General features: G+C 36.6%; 1 protein-coding gene across 30 annotated transcripts in view; it reads right to left on the bottom strand.

Moving 5' to 3' along the window:
- Positions 1-16,554, bottom strand: part of nrxn3a (neurexin 3a) — a 383,052-nt gene that overhangs the window by 81,944 nt on the left and 284,554 nt on the right. The window lies entirely within an intron of this gene.

The raw sequence follows: 16,554 nt of genomic DNA, 5'->3' as shown, positions 1-16,554 counted from the left end.
TTTTCCCTCAGAACATTCAGCTGTAGTTATCTAAAATTATCTCTAGACAAAGCGCTTTGACTCTTTCAATCCCTATACTTATTCAGCAAATTTGATCATTTAATCACCAGACATCCATTTAGCACAGAACCAATCAATATGTTCTCTTAACTACTAGAAGGAAGTATTTTTTTCTTCCTTTAATTCAGATTGGCATTACTAAAAGCATATAACTTAAATAGAAAAAGCCAATGGAGAGGAAACACATGAATATTACATTGCATTTTCCGCAGACACTGATGGATGCATAAGTTGATGATTGGTTTTGGGGTAATTCCTGCAGAGAAGTGGTGGGAAACACTGGTCTAGTGAATTGCTTTAATATAATATAGATTTGATGCCCGCTGGCCACGAGTAACATTGCTGAAACAGACAGGTGCACTTTTCTATCACTGTGAGGCATCTATAAATCAAAGCTGAATAAATATCTGTGCAAGTGCTTTTGTATTTACAGCACTGAAGAAGAAACATATAATGCCTTATGGATATGATTTTGTTATGTACCAGTATGCAGCATTATTAGATCATTTTGAGATCATTTTAAGACAGAGCACTATGATGAAACAAGCAGTTCATGAGAACAAAAATGGGAAAACTCAAGCTTTAGCTGTTCGTTTACAGGCAAAGAATGGAATTGAATGCAGTACTGCCCGGAATTTTAAAATTTAAGTATAATTAATTATAAATTATATACTTTTATTAAACATAAAACATATTTTTTAAATATACTTTAGTGCTGAAAAATCGATTAATCACGATTAATCACATCCAAAATATAAAAAAAATTGTGTTTACAAATTAAATATATGTGTGTACTGTGTATAATCATGGTGATGGTGTATATATAACACATATATGTATATATTTAAGAATTGTCAAAATTAACACATTAACGCAAATTAATTTTAGCGGCAGAAATGGGGAAAGAAGAGGGCTAACATTAACGTTACTATTCTGAAACAAGTGACGTTGAGCACATGTACACTGAGCACGTTTGCTGCAGTCCAACGCGATAGTTCTCGGTTTCCCCCGCAGCGCTGGTCAACTTGATTCTGTTGAAGCCTGGTGCATCTTACATAATCACAAACATCCACCGGGTATGATAGAAAAGAGAACGAGGGTCAATATATTGGATGAAGAGGGCTTTTTCTAGCATGCTTGTAAAGAGACTCTGAGGAGATTGCATGCGCAATGCGCGAATACACTGCCAGCTCGCTCTCGCTCATATCTGAGGTAAACACCATCACCACTTTTGTGTTTTATGGAACTATACGCATGTTACTTTTCTGAACAAGAGCCCACCTGAGTCCATGTTTCTCACACTGTTCACGTGAATCAGTTCGAGTGCAACCAAACTCTGAGCACCTCCTCCAGGATTCGGTCTCTAGTTCGGTACCCGGGTGCGCTCCCAGGTCCACATGACAGCTTTTACATGAACAATGTTTCATGCGAACCATGCCCTGCTCTGAAATAAACTGCCAGTGTAAAAACTCCCATTATTAATATTCTTGAAATGAGAGAAACCACAGCTTATTCTGAATTTTTAAGTTTAGGCTTAAGAGACATTAACCAGTTCATAGAAAAACATCTGTGGCCTTTGATACATGTCTAGTCTTCATGCTCTGTTAAATATGGTTTCACTAATAATAAATATACATTTGCATTCATGTTGATTAGAGTATTAAAAAAAATAATTTAGGGTACATTTAGAACTGATAAAAATGTGACTAAGTTGCTATTAATCATGGGTTAACTCATGACAATCATGCAATTAATCGTGATTATATATATATATATATATATATATATATATATATATATATATATATATATATATATATATATATATATATATATATATATATATATATATATATATATATATATATTAGGGGTGGCACGGTACATGAAAAAAAAAAAAACAATGTTTGGTTTGCTTGTCTAGGTTCGGAGTGTGTGCATCAAATGGTTAGACACATGCGCAATGTAGCCTCGTGCCCGAATGTTACCTCAGACAGAGTGGGTGTCCATTTCATGTGAAATAAGAGGTGTGTGTGGACATACAGTAAATTAGTTAAAAGACAGTAAAAGTGGAGTGCTGCAGGTCACGTCACATGTAGAAATGGCAGGTGGAAGAGATAAGGAAGGCTGGCCGGAGTTGGAGGATGCGCCAGCATCGTATAACGCTGGCTTTACACCGCGCACGTGCAAGCAGTGCCTTGGCAGGGCAGAAGAAGTGTGTATGGAGAGTGGGAGTCGCACACGCCCGTTGTGCATCCACACTGCCAGCGTTTGTCTCGCGCAGCTGAACCGCGTCTCGTGTATTGCAAATACCGACTATAATCATCCATTTTGTCACCTTTTCCGGTGTTCTCCTCTTACACCTGTCATTCTCCTCCATTTGATTTATGATGGGCAGCATATATCTTCTGGATATGTGACAGTGTTCCCCTCTTTCCCAAACAAACATGCATATAAAATGTTGTATATAAGTAGTTCACATGATAAATGTAACATTAAAGTTAAGATAAGCTTCTAGGTTTAATAATTTAAACAGGCCTTTGAAGCTTGGGCAAAAAGCTCCTCACGCTGAATTAAAGCCACAGTGCATTGTTCTGATCAAATTGACATGATTACAAAATGTTACCGCAATGTGTTGGACACATGGACCGTAAAAAGGTTGGACAGCAAAAGCAGAAGACGGTCAGTTAGGAAACAACTTCTACATGATATAACTTTTTTTTTTAAATACTGTTTCATAAATTGTGGATAATTCAACAATATATCATATGATGAAGTACATTTCTGGAGTGTTAACAATTAAAAGAAAAAACAACAAGAAACTTACAGTCCCGAAAAAGTGTGATCCTAAAACCGCGATACGAACCGAACCGTGTGTTTTGTGAACCGTGCCACCCCTAATACGAATACAAACTTTTATTTTGAATGTGATTAATCGATTTGACAGCGCTAAAATAACTTAATCAGTGTAATTCAATAAAATTTGTATATACAGTATACAGATTTATACACTCAGTGTATAAAAGAAGTCTCATAAGCTCACAAAGGCAGCATTTATTTAATCAAAAATATAGTAAAACTGTAAAAAAAAAGAAGTAATATTACAATTTAAAATGTAATTTATTCCTGTGATGGCAAAGCTGAAAACATTGGGGCTTTATTTGTGGAAACTGAGAGAGTTTTTATTACGGATTATGATGGGAAAAAAAAGTTCAGAAGAACAACATTTATTCAAACTCATTTGAGGAAGTTCTATTTATTTATTTATTTTATTTGATGTTTTATTATGTTTGATCAATAACACGGCTCCTCTCACCCCATGTGAAGGTACAGCTTGAGATGGAGGTCACTCCAAATGAACATTTCCTGTCTGATTTCTATACAAACCCCCGGTTACTGAATTGCAGGGGAGGCTGTCAGACAGACTGCAATTTTCCTAGAACACACAATTACCATCTCCGTGAGGTGAATGCAAAGCGACACAATGAAGTACTTTTGGAAATAATACTTCCAGTCTCGCACTCCCGGGCGATTTTAAGTAAATATAGAAGCGTACATGGAAAGAAGAAAGAAAATCCAATAGAAATGGGCTCAGTGTACTGAGATGAGGCGCCAGTGTCTTTCATCCGTGCCATCAAGGAGATCGGGACAGTTTATTTAGCTGGAGCGGTTTTGATTGCTCATAAATCTGCACATCTCGCTTGACATATGCTGTTTGGAAAGTGGGTCATGTAGGGAAGGTCTGGACTGAGTGGCAAGCCTGTCACCGATTAAAACATGTGGCTGGACAAAATAATGCAAATGTGTGCCCTGCGGCTGCCAGCTTTCTTTAATAAGAGTTGAGGTTTGTTGGCAGTCCTTCGAGAATTGCCAGGAAGATCGCTGGGGAAGCTTTGCTACCATTATCATTAGCTGGAATACATTAACATCAGTTTGTGCACAGTTTTCAGGTGGCCAGAGTAAAATTGTGCATGCTCCAATCAATGTCAAGGTTAATGAGCCAACTGGGAAAAAAAAGATGCAAAAAAAATATATATATATACATACAGGGAAGGCACTGAAATTCAACCCGTTCTGAGCAAAACCCTTGCGGAAGCGTGAATTTCCTCCCTGTTTACGTGTCTGAGTTTTTTTTAACTGAACCCTGAGGATCAATGCACTCTGATCGGAATGACCTTCCAGGGCATCTGCATTTTTTATTCTCCATCTGCGTTCACATTATGCTCCATTTCAGACATGGCTCGCATTCATCTGCTTTCAACTGCTGGCCAATTTAACGCAATTTCCAGATCAAAAATACCTTTGGGGGATTGCGTTACACCACTCTCATCCCCGCCTGTAGCCACTGCGGAGCCTGAGAGTACGCTATCACAGACCCCAAATAAGGTATTAATTGTTAACTGATTTGCTTTATATTTGCTGATTTGAAAAAAAAGAAAAGAAAAAAAAACCAGCATGACTGTGCATGTGTACATATAGGATACCACCGTTTTTCCTCCAAATCTGTGGCAAAAGAACCCTTAATAGTCTGTCTGTCTAGTTCTTATTTATTTAACACATCGAATTATTTTCACACAATATAGTGTAACAGCAGAAGAAAACTATAAACCATACAAAAATAATTCTGCTGAGGTTGTCTGCTACTTTGTATATTGTTTTTTTCAGTACTGTGGATTTTTATGATATAAAGTGATTAAGGTAATATAAAGCTCATGATATCTGTCACATGCTAAGAAAAAATATATTAAATATAGACTTGCTACAGAATACACATTTTAGTTGTACAAAGAATATTGAGTTTCTTATAATGCTATAAGCATAATAGTCAATAATAATTAAATGTATTAATAATTTATAATAATTAAATAATAATAATCATTTATTTACGCAATTGCTGCAAAGGACCATGCCATTTCTGATAATAAGAGAGTGATTATTTATAGAGGTGGCTAGATAAAGGTTGAAGCCACAATCCTGGAGTGTTTCGATTTTCAAACAACATTAGAAGGTAATATTAGACTCTGAAATATTGATTCATAACTCAGCAGTATGAGAAATTAAAGCTGGATTCTTTTGATGAGGGTGACCATGAAAACAGAAACTCAGAACGCATTTAGAACAGCTTCATTTATCCAGTCGGGCTTTCTTACCGCGCTGACCACACATACAGCAAAAGCAATTGAGCAGAGCTGTCAAACCAGCTGGGCACCTAAACTAGCACTTGCTGATAAATGTGCAGGTAAACTAAACGGCCATTCAAATAGAGGAAAGATTTAGAAAATGAGGCAGAGAGATTGTATTGCACCTGCATTCCGGAGCTACAGTTGGAATAAGGCCATGTGTGATTGTTCGGTGATTAGCTCAGATGGATTATGGAAATAGACTTCGAGAGAGAGGGAGAGAGAGAGAGAGAGAGAGAGAGAGAGAGAGAGAGAGAGAGAGAGAGAGAGAGAGAGAGAGAGAGAGAGAGAGAGAGAGAGAGAGAGAGAGAGAGAGAGAGATATGAGATATGAGAGAAATGTCCTATATATTTATCCTCTTTTGTTTCTAGCTTTTCTGTGAATAAATTCATTAATATTTGTGTCACGTTACAAGTGCTGTTAAGGTGTTTTTTTTTTCCCTTGTTAATTGCATTAATCGAGAATTATGTTTTTTCTTGAATTGCTAATGCAAACTTTTACACCACAGACTGAAAAAAAGAAAGTATTTCTTGGTAATTTGTTTAACTAAATTGGCTTCAACTTGTGTACTTAAATTTAACAGCTGACAGCTGATTGGCTGATTATAACCCATTGCATATCTTTCTATAAAAATGATATGACATTATCAAGAGGAATTTGCACTGACACTCTTCTTGTCATATTTTATTACCGTTTTCTAAGCTACAGCGAATAAACTGTGATAATGTGAGAACTGCTAAAAGTGTCTGAATACCTTTTGGTTTGACTGTATATATAATGATCAAATTGTAAATGTTGGAGTACCTGCAAAATGCCGGTATTTTATATAATATATAAATATGACATACATATGTTTTGAATTACATATATTATAATGAGTTTATGAGTCTTACTGGGTTAGCATTTTTTATTATTGAATATAAATAGCACCAACCTTTATTATTCATGTTTTCTTTCCTGCCATACAGTGCACTGTGCATAGCACCAGAAGCAGATGCATATATTTATTTGCGTTATGCAAATTTCATGAAAAACTGATGCAAATACCCCTGTAGCAGAAAAATGTCAATAACAAACTATTTTATGAGATTGATGGCTCAAATTTGAAAACGAGTTATGTGAAGACATCGACAGATTACCCCGTTACCTGCGACAAATTCCACTGTGGATTTCTACTGTATCAACAGGAAGTTAAGTATTTGCATTTATAAAAAAAAGAACCCCCCCCCCCCCCCCCCGCCCAACTAGACTGCTTCGGTTTCGTCATATCGTTTTTTCACATCTTAAGAGTCTGTCAGAATGAAGTATATCCCCCTCTCTTTGGTATTGAAACTGTGAACTCCGAGCAGCAAATGGAACAAGCTGGGTAATTGTGCTCACTTTTCTCACTCAAAATCGTTCTGCACTTTAAGGCTGAATGGAAGTGGAGTGCGATGCTTGTGGCAGGGGCCATTCAGCGCAGAGAGGTTTGCAGGATTGAAAATCAACAGGCAATGTGTAGTTATGCTGCTCACTGATTAAAAGAGATCAACACCATTGATTTTCTGTACACTTAAATCATTCTCTCTTATAGGATTTCAGTCAACAGCTTTGGTGGCAAAGACTGCTGGTGTCGGAGCCATTTATCCTTTCCTTCTTCTGTCGATATGTGGAAAGCACCCGGCGACGTAATTCAGTTCAAATGACTGGCCCATCATTGGACTATGTCATTTTAAGGCCCCCGTCTATTTGGCCAAAGTACGAGTTTCTAAGCTGAAAAGACATTGGTTAACATTATTTAAAACGGGCGATGTTTTGCTTTGTAGGGGGTGGAAAAGACCTTTAAAGCAAATTGAAACATCCCATCCACTCTTGTAGCAGTAATACAACATGGGCACAAGCAATTTGTAGAAACGCTTAGTTTTTTACCCTAATTACACACTTACTTCCAGCTGTGCAGCTGGTGGAGGGAAGCCATTTGCTGTTAATGAGTATCCAACGGACTTAAAACAAATACGTAATGCTGTGCAGGCGCTGCTGTTCGTATTAGGGAAGGAAGTGAATTCAAAATGCATTTAACTTTAGTCATTTGAAACTTTCTTTAAGCGTTTAACTCTTAAGGAACACGGAGAAATAAATGTGTGATGAGTGTTATAATCAGCCAGAACAGCAGGGACATCTTCACGATTGTCTCTCCTCACCTCTTCCTCTCTCTCCAGCAGAAGATGTCTAAATTAAAGGCATTTATAGCAGGACCTCTTATCGACTGCGATTTACAAAAGCGCATTCCTTTTCCCATGTGAGACTGCCGCGGTCAACAGATGGCAAGCATGGCAGCATGAATGGTTTACTAGTAGTACAGAAACAGAAGCTTTAAAGAGCCTAAAACTGTGTGTGTGTGTGTGTGTGTGTGTGTGTGTGTGTGTGTGTGTGTGTGTGTGTGTGTGTGTGTGTGTGTTAGGTATACACCATGTTATGGGGGCAAATGTAGGTTAAAAATGCAGATTTTGGGGTAGGGGATAGAATATACAGTTTGTATAGTATATATTAAAAAAGAATAATAATAAAAGCATACCCAATAAACCTATATAAATGCCAAAAAAGGGGGCATCAAAAAATTACTTGATTTGATTCAGGGTTTTTTTAAGTTTAAAAACAAAAAAACAAAAACAAACGGTACTTTTATATATATATCAGAGCAATGAAATCATCTTTTCACCTTACTGTCCATGGATTTTGGGCACACCGCTGCCTTCTGAGAGAATTAACTAGTCAGAGACTAGGATGTGCATATTTGACATAGTATTTAGAATCGTAAGAAAGTTTTGTTCAGTCAAAATTTTGACTGATTGTGTATAAAAGTGGCCTATCAAGATGTGAAAATTCTTTTTTTATGAAGACAGAAAATCCTAAATTAATTATGTCATTTTTGTCACTTTAGTTTAGGGTCTAATTCTCAATTTTAACTAACTTTTATCTAAGACTTTTGCCTTACTGGTTATTATTTAGCTTATTACTGCTTGTTAATAGTTAGTGAGGTAGTTGCTAAGTTTAGGTATTGGGTGGATAAAGGGATTTAGAATATGGTCATGCAGAATAAGGCTTTAATATGTGCTTTATAAGTACTAGTAAACAGCCAATCAGAAACGATCATTCTAATATACTCCAGGGCTTCTATTGATACAAAGCCATATGCTAAATTGCTAAAGTAACCCTTTAATAGTGAGAAATAGAACCTAAACTAAAGTGTTACTGTCATTTTTAACCAACATACAGCTCCAAACCACAAACTAAAATTAATCTTATCTTGATCTTTTTTCACAATCCAGCCACTTTCTTAAGGATAAAATCTATCTGTCCCATCTACATTTACCTGTTTCATTCAGAACTATTTCACACTACCGATACATAATGGGTTAAATTATGTCTAATGTATATGTTGAGATTATGAGGGCTACGAAGTGAGAGTGTGACAAGACCTGTTATGATTCTTGGATGAATGTGTCACATGGACAGAAAACATGGTGTGAAGCAGATGGCACTTCTGTATCTTCCCTTCCTCTGACTGAAGACACATCAGATGACTTTAAGAGTGAGAAACGCCAAAATGTACAGTGGGCAGATGTTCCCTGCTTTGATGCAGCTTGCGTGGGGATGTAAGACGTTTCTTTCAAGAGTTAAAAGGATAGTTCACCCAAAAAATGAAAAATCTGTCATCATGTACTCACCCGCACATCATTCCAAACCAGTATGACTTTCTTACTTCTGTGGAAAATAAGATATTTTGACAAATTTCTATTTTTTTTTCTCTCCATATAGTAACAAGTCGTCAATCATTGTTGCTTTAGACCCCATTTTATTCTTGACAGTCTTCAAAACATCTTTTTTGTTCCAAAATATAGCAAAGAAAGTCAAACACTTTTGGAACAGCATGATGGTAAGTAAACAATATATTTTAATTTTTAGGATAACTACCCCATGGCACAATCTGAAGTTCACATACTTATCTCAAGAACAACAACAACAGCAATTAATAAAGCTAGTCATGAGGCAGTATTTTAGGTCTAAATGTTGTTGATAATTTGACCATGATAGATTATATGGTTTGTTTAAGGCCATATAAAGTGATTGGTTAGCAGAATCCATCACATAGTTTGCCATTTCACAGGTGGCATGTTTGAAGGGCAACTGCACTGACATTTCCCTTGTTGCCGGAAACTGTCTAACAAGGCATTCCATGGTGTCACCAGCCTCTCAGTTCAGAAGTGTAAGAGAGACAGACGTTTACACCTGAAAATAGCTCACTCATTATCAGCACAAAAGTTATTAGTAGAGGGTGGCTTCCACAATTCCAAGCCTAAAATAAAGCAGTGACATTCTGATCCATCGTCACCTACTGTAATATTATTCCTAAAGTCGAATATAAACCTAAATCTATTTAAAGGGTTAGTTCACCCCATAATGAAAATTATTTCAATAATTACTCACCCTCATGTCGTTGGACACCCGTAAAACCTTTGTTCATCTTCAGAACACAAATGAAGATATCGTCGCTGTCCGATGAAAACCACGTATTTAGCTGATTTTGAGATTTTTCGGCAGATTGAATGTCCAGGTCAATTTCCGTATACAGTATGCTTCACATATCTAAATGTCTATCTAAATATCTAAATGACCAATGAAAAGTTGTGAAATCGTGTCATTTGATTCTCACGTATATCTAGGGCTGGACGATATGGCCAAAATTCATATCACGATATTTTTCTTAATTTCAGTCGATACGATATAATTCCGATATCGATATGAATTATATAAAAGCTTTAGAAAAAACTATTAAGAACTGCCACAAAGGATGTCTGTACCTACAAACTTCTGAAAAATGTATTTGCCAAGTCTATGAATAGTCCTCCTATAAAACTATATATTTTTTTTAGAAATAAAACCAGTACAAATAAATGAATGTTCACCTTTTATTTGTATTTAGCCTTTATATGAAAAAGAAATGTGAAATCAACATCAAATAAACATAAGACTCTCACTTTATTAATATTAATATCTTTAAGTTTAAACTATAATATAGGCTGATTATATTATTCTTAATATAGATTAAACAAAAGTGCTTCAGCCAGGATTCAGCCTGACTCAGAATATTCTAGCGGATGGATCTTCTTCAGATGGTAGATCTGCTTCACAGCAGTGCTCCTATATCGCAGACGCAGTTTATTGGGCATTTTCTTTTAAGTTTTAAATTTCAGCGAAGAACAATTCATAGCGCTCTATTTTCCATTTATGCAAAACTATAGCATATATTTAATGCTGCAGTTGTTTAATTAAAAATGCAGTAAAAACCGTAATACAGTGAAATATTATTCTGATCTACATCATCTGTTCACTACGTGAATATATAGTAAAGTGTCATTTATTTCTGTGATCAAAGCTGAATTTATCATCATTACTCCAGTCTTCAGTGTCACTCATCATTCTCATATTAGGATTTGATGCTCAACAAACATTTATGATTATTATCAGTGTTGAAAACAGTTTTGTTGCTCATGATGCTCCTTCATTGCTTTCATATATTGTCGCAATCGTCTGACTGTCGTCGTCACCTTTCAGCTCATAACGATTGTTTTCCTTCAGCTGCAGCTCCAGCGCGACACTAAATTTCTACGAATCCGCTTTTGGACTTTCTGTGAGAGCGCCCTCCTCATATTTAGATACGAATAAAATGACAGGTCATGCATAGATTATTTTTTGTCTCTGAAATTTAATCTTGATGTATTCACGTTGGTTTCTATGTATAGGCTACACTTGCCCGTGACCTCAAGAAGCGTGCAATCAACCGAGGTTAGAGAAAGCGGTCTATAGCGTCCCTGTTAACTTGCCCGCCCTCGCTCCAGGTAATGCCGTTTCAAATCCCGCTCGGAGCGGGTCGACTAGGACCGGTGAGACCCAGTAAATATGCGGGGGATGAAAATACACTTTATTAAAAGTGCGGGGGACACGCCAAACCACTTCCACCCCACTGAATTAACGTTAGTCTTTCTTCTCTTATCAACTATTTCTTTCTCCTTACTTGTGGAAGTTCGTTCAGTCACATTTGTGTTGCAGTCAGGGAAACTCTTTTTGTACCTAAAACTTGCCGTGTTGGATCTATCAGCCTACTACTGCTGAGCACTGACTGTGTTTCTGTGGTGTACGTCATCGCGCAAGTAGCCAATCATGTTCTGCTCTTTCTGACGGCTGCGCCCTGAACTTCAGTCAGTGAGGAATGCTGTGATGTATTTATCGAAATATCGGAAATGTGTTTAAAAATCATATCACCGTTATTGAAAAAAATTATATTGCGATATATATTGATATTGAATTATTGTCCAGCCCTACGTATATCCATCTGGTGTCAAAGCTGTCAATCACACCGCGTATCTCCCACCCTGTGGAAGCATCTCGCCGGTCTCATGAAGTTTCATCGTGTTGTAAAGATGTTAACGCACGGATTTCCGAAGTGAAGTGAAACAATATTGACTGGGCATAGCGCTATATTTTTTCTGATCTATTTTTCTCCCTTTCTTCAGGATGTCTGTCTCTATAAAGAAAATAGAATTGAGTCAGCCAAACAATACAGTGTATTCATTACTGAAATGTAGGGCTGCTCCGATCACGATCGGCCGATCGTTAATGCGCATCTCGCCAGTAAAGCCGGTTTTCGAATCAGCGGTAAATTCCCTCAGGTGCGTGATTTCACATAGAGCAGCTGTTACTACACAGAGCCGTTGTTAACTGAGAAGATGCGCAAATAAACACTGAAAATGAAACGCGACTTGGCCATTCTAATTAATGATCGGAAGAACGCGTATCGACCACCGTTACTGTAAAATATGCACGTATGTCCATTTAAACACAATTTTGGTCAAATCTGGATTATATCATTACACTGGCAAGAATATGGTTACATGTAAAGATGCCATACCAAGTATGACAATGCTACATTCAACTGCTTTTGAAATACGGTGGTTTTTTTCACTTCCTGAAAAGTTACCGTTTTGGACATACGTTAGTTTCATCGCGCAGCAACGATATTTTTGTTGAAAGCTGATGGCTGAGAAAGGCTTCTGAAAGGCCTCCATTGGCATTCAGTACATTCCCATTTACAAGACCCATAAAGGCACTAAAAACATCAACACAAACTCCATCTCACTACAGTGGCTGTACAATAATGTTACAATGCGACGGAAATAGTCATTGTGCGCACAGAAATCAAAATAACGACCTTATCTACCAAGTTATTGACGTGAACTCGACACATGCGCGAGAATATGATCCGCCATTCAATACATGACCTAAAAGAGGAGGACCGCTGCTATCACGTGAGTTCACATCCGAGACCTACACGGAAGACAATAACTTGGCGGATAAAGTCATTATTTCGATTTTTTTTTTTTTTTCGCAAAAATTTTTTTTCCGTCGCATTGTAAAATTATTATACAGTCACTGTAGTGAGATGGACTTTGTATCAATGTTTTAGTCCCTTTTATGGGTCTTGTAAGTGGGAATGTCCTGAATGCCAATGGAGGCCTTTCTGAAACCTTTCTCAGCCATCAGCTTTCAACAAAAATATCTTCGTTTGTGTTCTGAAGATGAATGAAGGTCTTACGGGTGTCCAACGACATAAGGGTGAGTAATTAATGACAGAGTTTTCATTTTTGGGTGAAGGGATTTATGTTCCAAAGTCTAAACATTTAGCAAGCTAATCTAAAAAAGAGACCAGAGACATAATGGTGTTCCAAAAGCAAAGATTAATTCCACACCAGTACATGCTAATCAAAGGCAACTCCCAATCACTAGTTACGTAAGTTCCGAAACAGCCTGTAAAATACGGGAAGCTTAATTCCCTTTACTCTAGAGTTGTGCTCTAGATTTAGTTCATTTGGCAGAAGAGGCTTATTTCCATCAGCACTAGACTGCTATAATGGGGCGAGTGTGTATGTGTGTCCATGTGTGTCATAAAGGGTAAAGGCAGGGGGTGAGGGTTTAGTGAAATGCCCTTAGTTATATTGCCCATTACAGAGCTCCAAGAGTCCCAGCGGACCACCAACGTGGGCCACAATAAAACTAGTGGACAGATGGAGATAGCCAGAGAAATATTCCCCATTCACATTCAGACAAAAAATAGACAGCCGTCCCCCATTAAACTACAAGGTCACTTGATTATGTACAAACGTGATAAGATATGACTTTTTGTTTGTTTGTTTATCTCTTTCATTATATACTCGCAATACTGTACAGTCAGACGTTCTCAGATATGTGGTCAAGCATCAATAATTAATTTTTCAGTGAATATGGCTAAACGTAGGTGCCAATTATTTTGAAATTAAACATTTAAGAAGCGCATACGAGTGTACGTTTATGTGGCTGTTGGCCGTATGTTGTATGTGAAAAAAAAGAAAAGAAAAGGAAACACTCTGACCTTATTGTTCATTTATGAGTTAAAGACCCCTTGGTGACAAACATTGTCTGAAAATGAATCCTTTTGTCTTTCAGAAAAGCAGGTTAATTACCAAACCAGCATCCATTACTCGAGTGCTGAATTATTTACATTATGGACACATCCGGCCAAATAGACGCTCTCGCCATGGATAAAATGTAGGAAAAAAAACCCGACGGGCTTCTGTGCGGTGTATGCATTGATTTTTAATCATTTGAAAAGAACATTGTGTAGCTCAGCAAAATAAAAAATAAAAAACACCTCTTCTGAAGTAATTCACAGTTACCATGGATGATCTGAGGTACATTTTTTTTATAATGTAGCTGTGGAGTGACATATTTCTATGGCATTGACACAATACAAAGATTAATGGAAAAGTAAAGCTGTGCAACTCAAAACAGAGCACTTTGAGAGACATCATTATTCCTGGATTGATTATTTACAAGGACTTGCAACAGAAAGAAAAAGAAACCGCCCACAAGGTATCCACTCACAGAGGTGTTATGTTCTATAAAATGCCGAGAATGCAAACACCATTTTGACAGATTATAAACTGTCCTATTATAATCAATGCAGCTAACAACAGTGGAAGCATATGTTGTGTTCTGTCGAGATGTGTCTATTCTTGACATGCCGCATAGCTACTCCAACCACTTAATTATGAAATTAAATTAATTTACTTAAGAAATATCATATTTGCTTCATCAAAGCCCAGTCACAAGGCGTCTGGCCTGTGGTTTATACGTTTAAATAATCTTATAAATATATTACATTTAATTTATTTGCCATCACACAAATAAATTACATTAAAACATATTAAAGCAGAAAACAGTTATTTCAAAATGTAATAATATTTCACTATATTACTGTTCTTATTGTATTTTTGATCAAATAAATGCCACTTTGTGAGCATTAGAGCCTTATTTTAAAAACGATATTATATATTATAAATGTGTATTTCTAATTAATATATATTGCTCTTTGTTACACTTGTTTCAAAAGCTCAAAAGCAGCATGTACCCACGCTGTACAAAATTATTTAAAAAAAAGTTACCTGGTTGCCTTATAATTTTGAGTTTATTGAAATTAAAAATTTGAGTTAATTCAATTAACATTTTTGAGAATCGACAACCTTTATTCAAGAAATAAGCCAAATTGTGTTATTTTAATAATTTATCAATTTTTTTTATGTGGTTCAGATACAAGTTTCTATGTCTATTCAGTTTCTATTTATTAAACCAATTTGCTTCATTTTATCAACTCAAATTTTTAATTTCAATAAACTCAAAATTTGAAGGCAACCAGGTTAATAGCTTTTAAGTTAAGTTAAGCTTTAAGTTAAACCAACATTTTTTTTTTACAGTGCATTGTGTTTTCAAACTGGCCGTGTTTGTCACATGCAGCTGAATTGCAGCTTGTGTATTGCAAATACAGATGAGCATTGTGCCACTTGGTTCAGGGGTTGTCCTTCAACTGCTGTCTGTTACATGCTTGGATTTATGATGGGAAGCTTACGCAACTGTGATGTCTACCTTGGTTGTGAGCCTCTCTCCTGGATGCTCGGTTTTTATGGGCGTGCCGTACTGAAGACTTGGAAGTAAACGCACACTGCTAGGATTAGATAGGATTTGAGCTTCTGCTCCCCTGTCAGTACATGTGGGAATAGTTTTGGTAGCGTTTGGGGAAATGGCAGCTGGAATGATTCTCTCACAGGGCTCGCAAAATGTTATTAAACAAACACAATGATTTATCTCTCATCCACCCATGATTGATTGGAATGTTATTTTTGTATTACTTGGCCCGCCCGATCAGTAGATATAAGCGTGAACCATGCATCACACACACACACACACACACACACACGCACACGCACACGCACACGCACACGCACACATGCACATGCACCCTTCAAATATCAAATTATGTCCCTTTTCTTTTCTTTTTTTGCTTTATTATCTCACTATCGGCAGACCGGGCTTACATTTTGGTAGACTGCCTGAAAAACACATAACCCCAGGACATTGGGCTTTGTGAGCCCTGGCAAAATACATGTCCGAGTCTAATCCCGAAATGCAATGAATGAACACCAAAAATAAAGTATTCTTCAGCCTTTGACAGCATGCTAAGGTATATGTTCAGTTAGACACATAATCATTATGATCTGTAACACTGCAATACGATCACATATAAAAACATGTTTTACTCAGATAAGTGTGTTGCACCCAGGGATGGGTATCATTAAGTCTGTGTTTCACCACACGCTGCTATCAAGGGTTGGCATATTCTGAGATTGAGTGTTTGCTGGGCCTGGTGTCAAAAAAATATTTTCGTTTACTAACATGGAAGTTTTTAGCTCCGAAACTTACAGGATATTCTTATATCATGATTAACTTTTATATATCAAAGGCTTAAGATTATTGATGTTGAGTAATACTGAATCTGTATTTTTTTAAGTGAGATGAGTAAATATATGCTAAACACAATAACACAACACAATAAACTTTATGAATACATTTTTTTGAAGAAAAAAGAGACATTTTGTTGTAAATGTAAAAGTAATGTGTTACTTTACAAGGTACTTGAAAAAAGTAATCTGATTACATAATTAAAGTTACTTGTAATGTGTTACCCCCAACACTGCCTCTAGTTTTAATACTTTAAACAGGTTTTTGAGGTTTAGGGAGAAAAAATACTTTATTGGCAATAAAGTGGGTATCAGATCTCATCTACTGTGTGCGCGGGATTACTCTTTCAGATAAAATGTACTTCCAAACATGTTAAAGGGTTGCAAAGATGCTCAAAAGTAAAATGCTTGTTGTGGACCTTTAGTATTGACTTTTTTTTACATGA

This window comes from Pseudorasbora parva, chromosome 10, assembly GCF_024679245.1.
Source record: "Pseudorasbora parva isolate DD20220531a chromosome 10, ASM2467924v1, whole genome shotgun sequence".
Classification (NCBI taxonomy): domain Eukaryota; kingdom Metazoa; phylum Chordata; class Actinopteri; order Cypriniformes; family Gobionidae; genus Pseudorasbora; species Pseudorasbora parva.
Note: the sequence above shows the minus strand (reverse complement) of the source record. Positions and strands in the feature narration are given on the sequence as shown.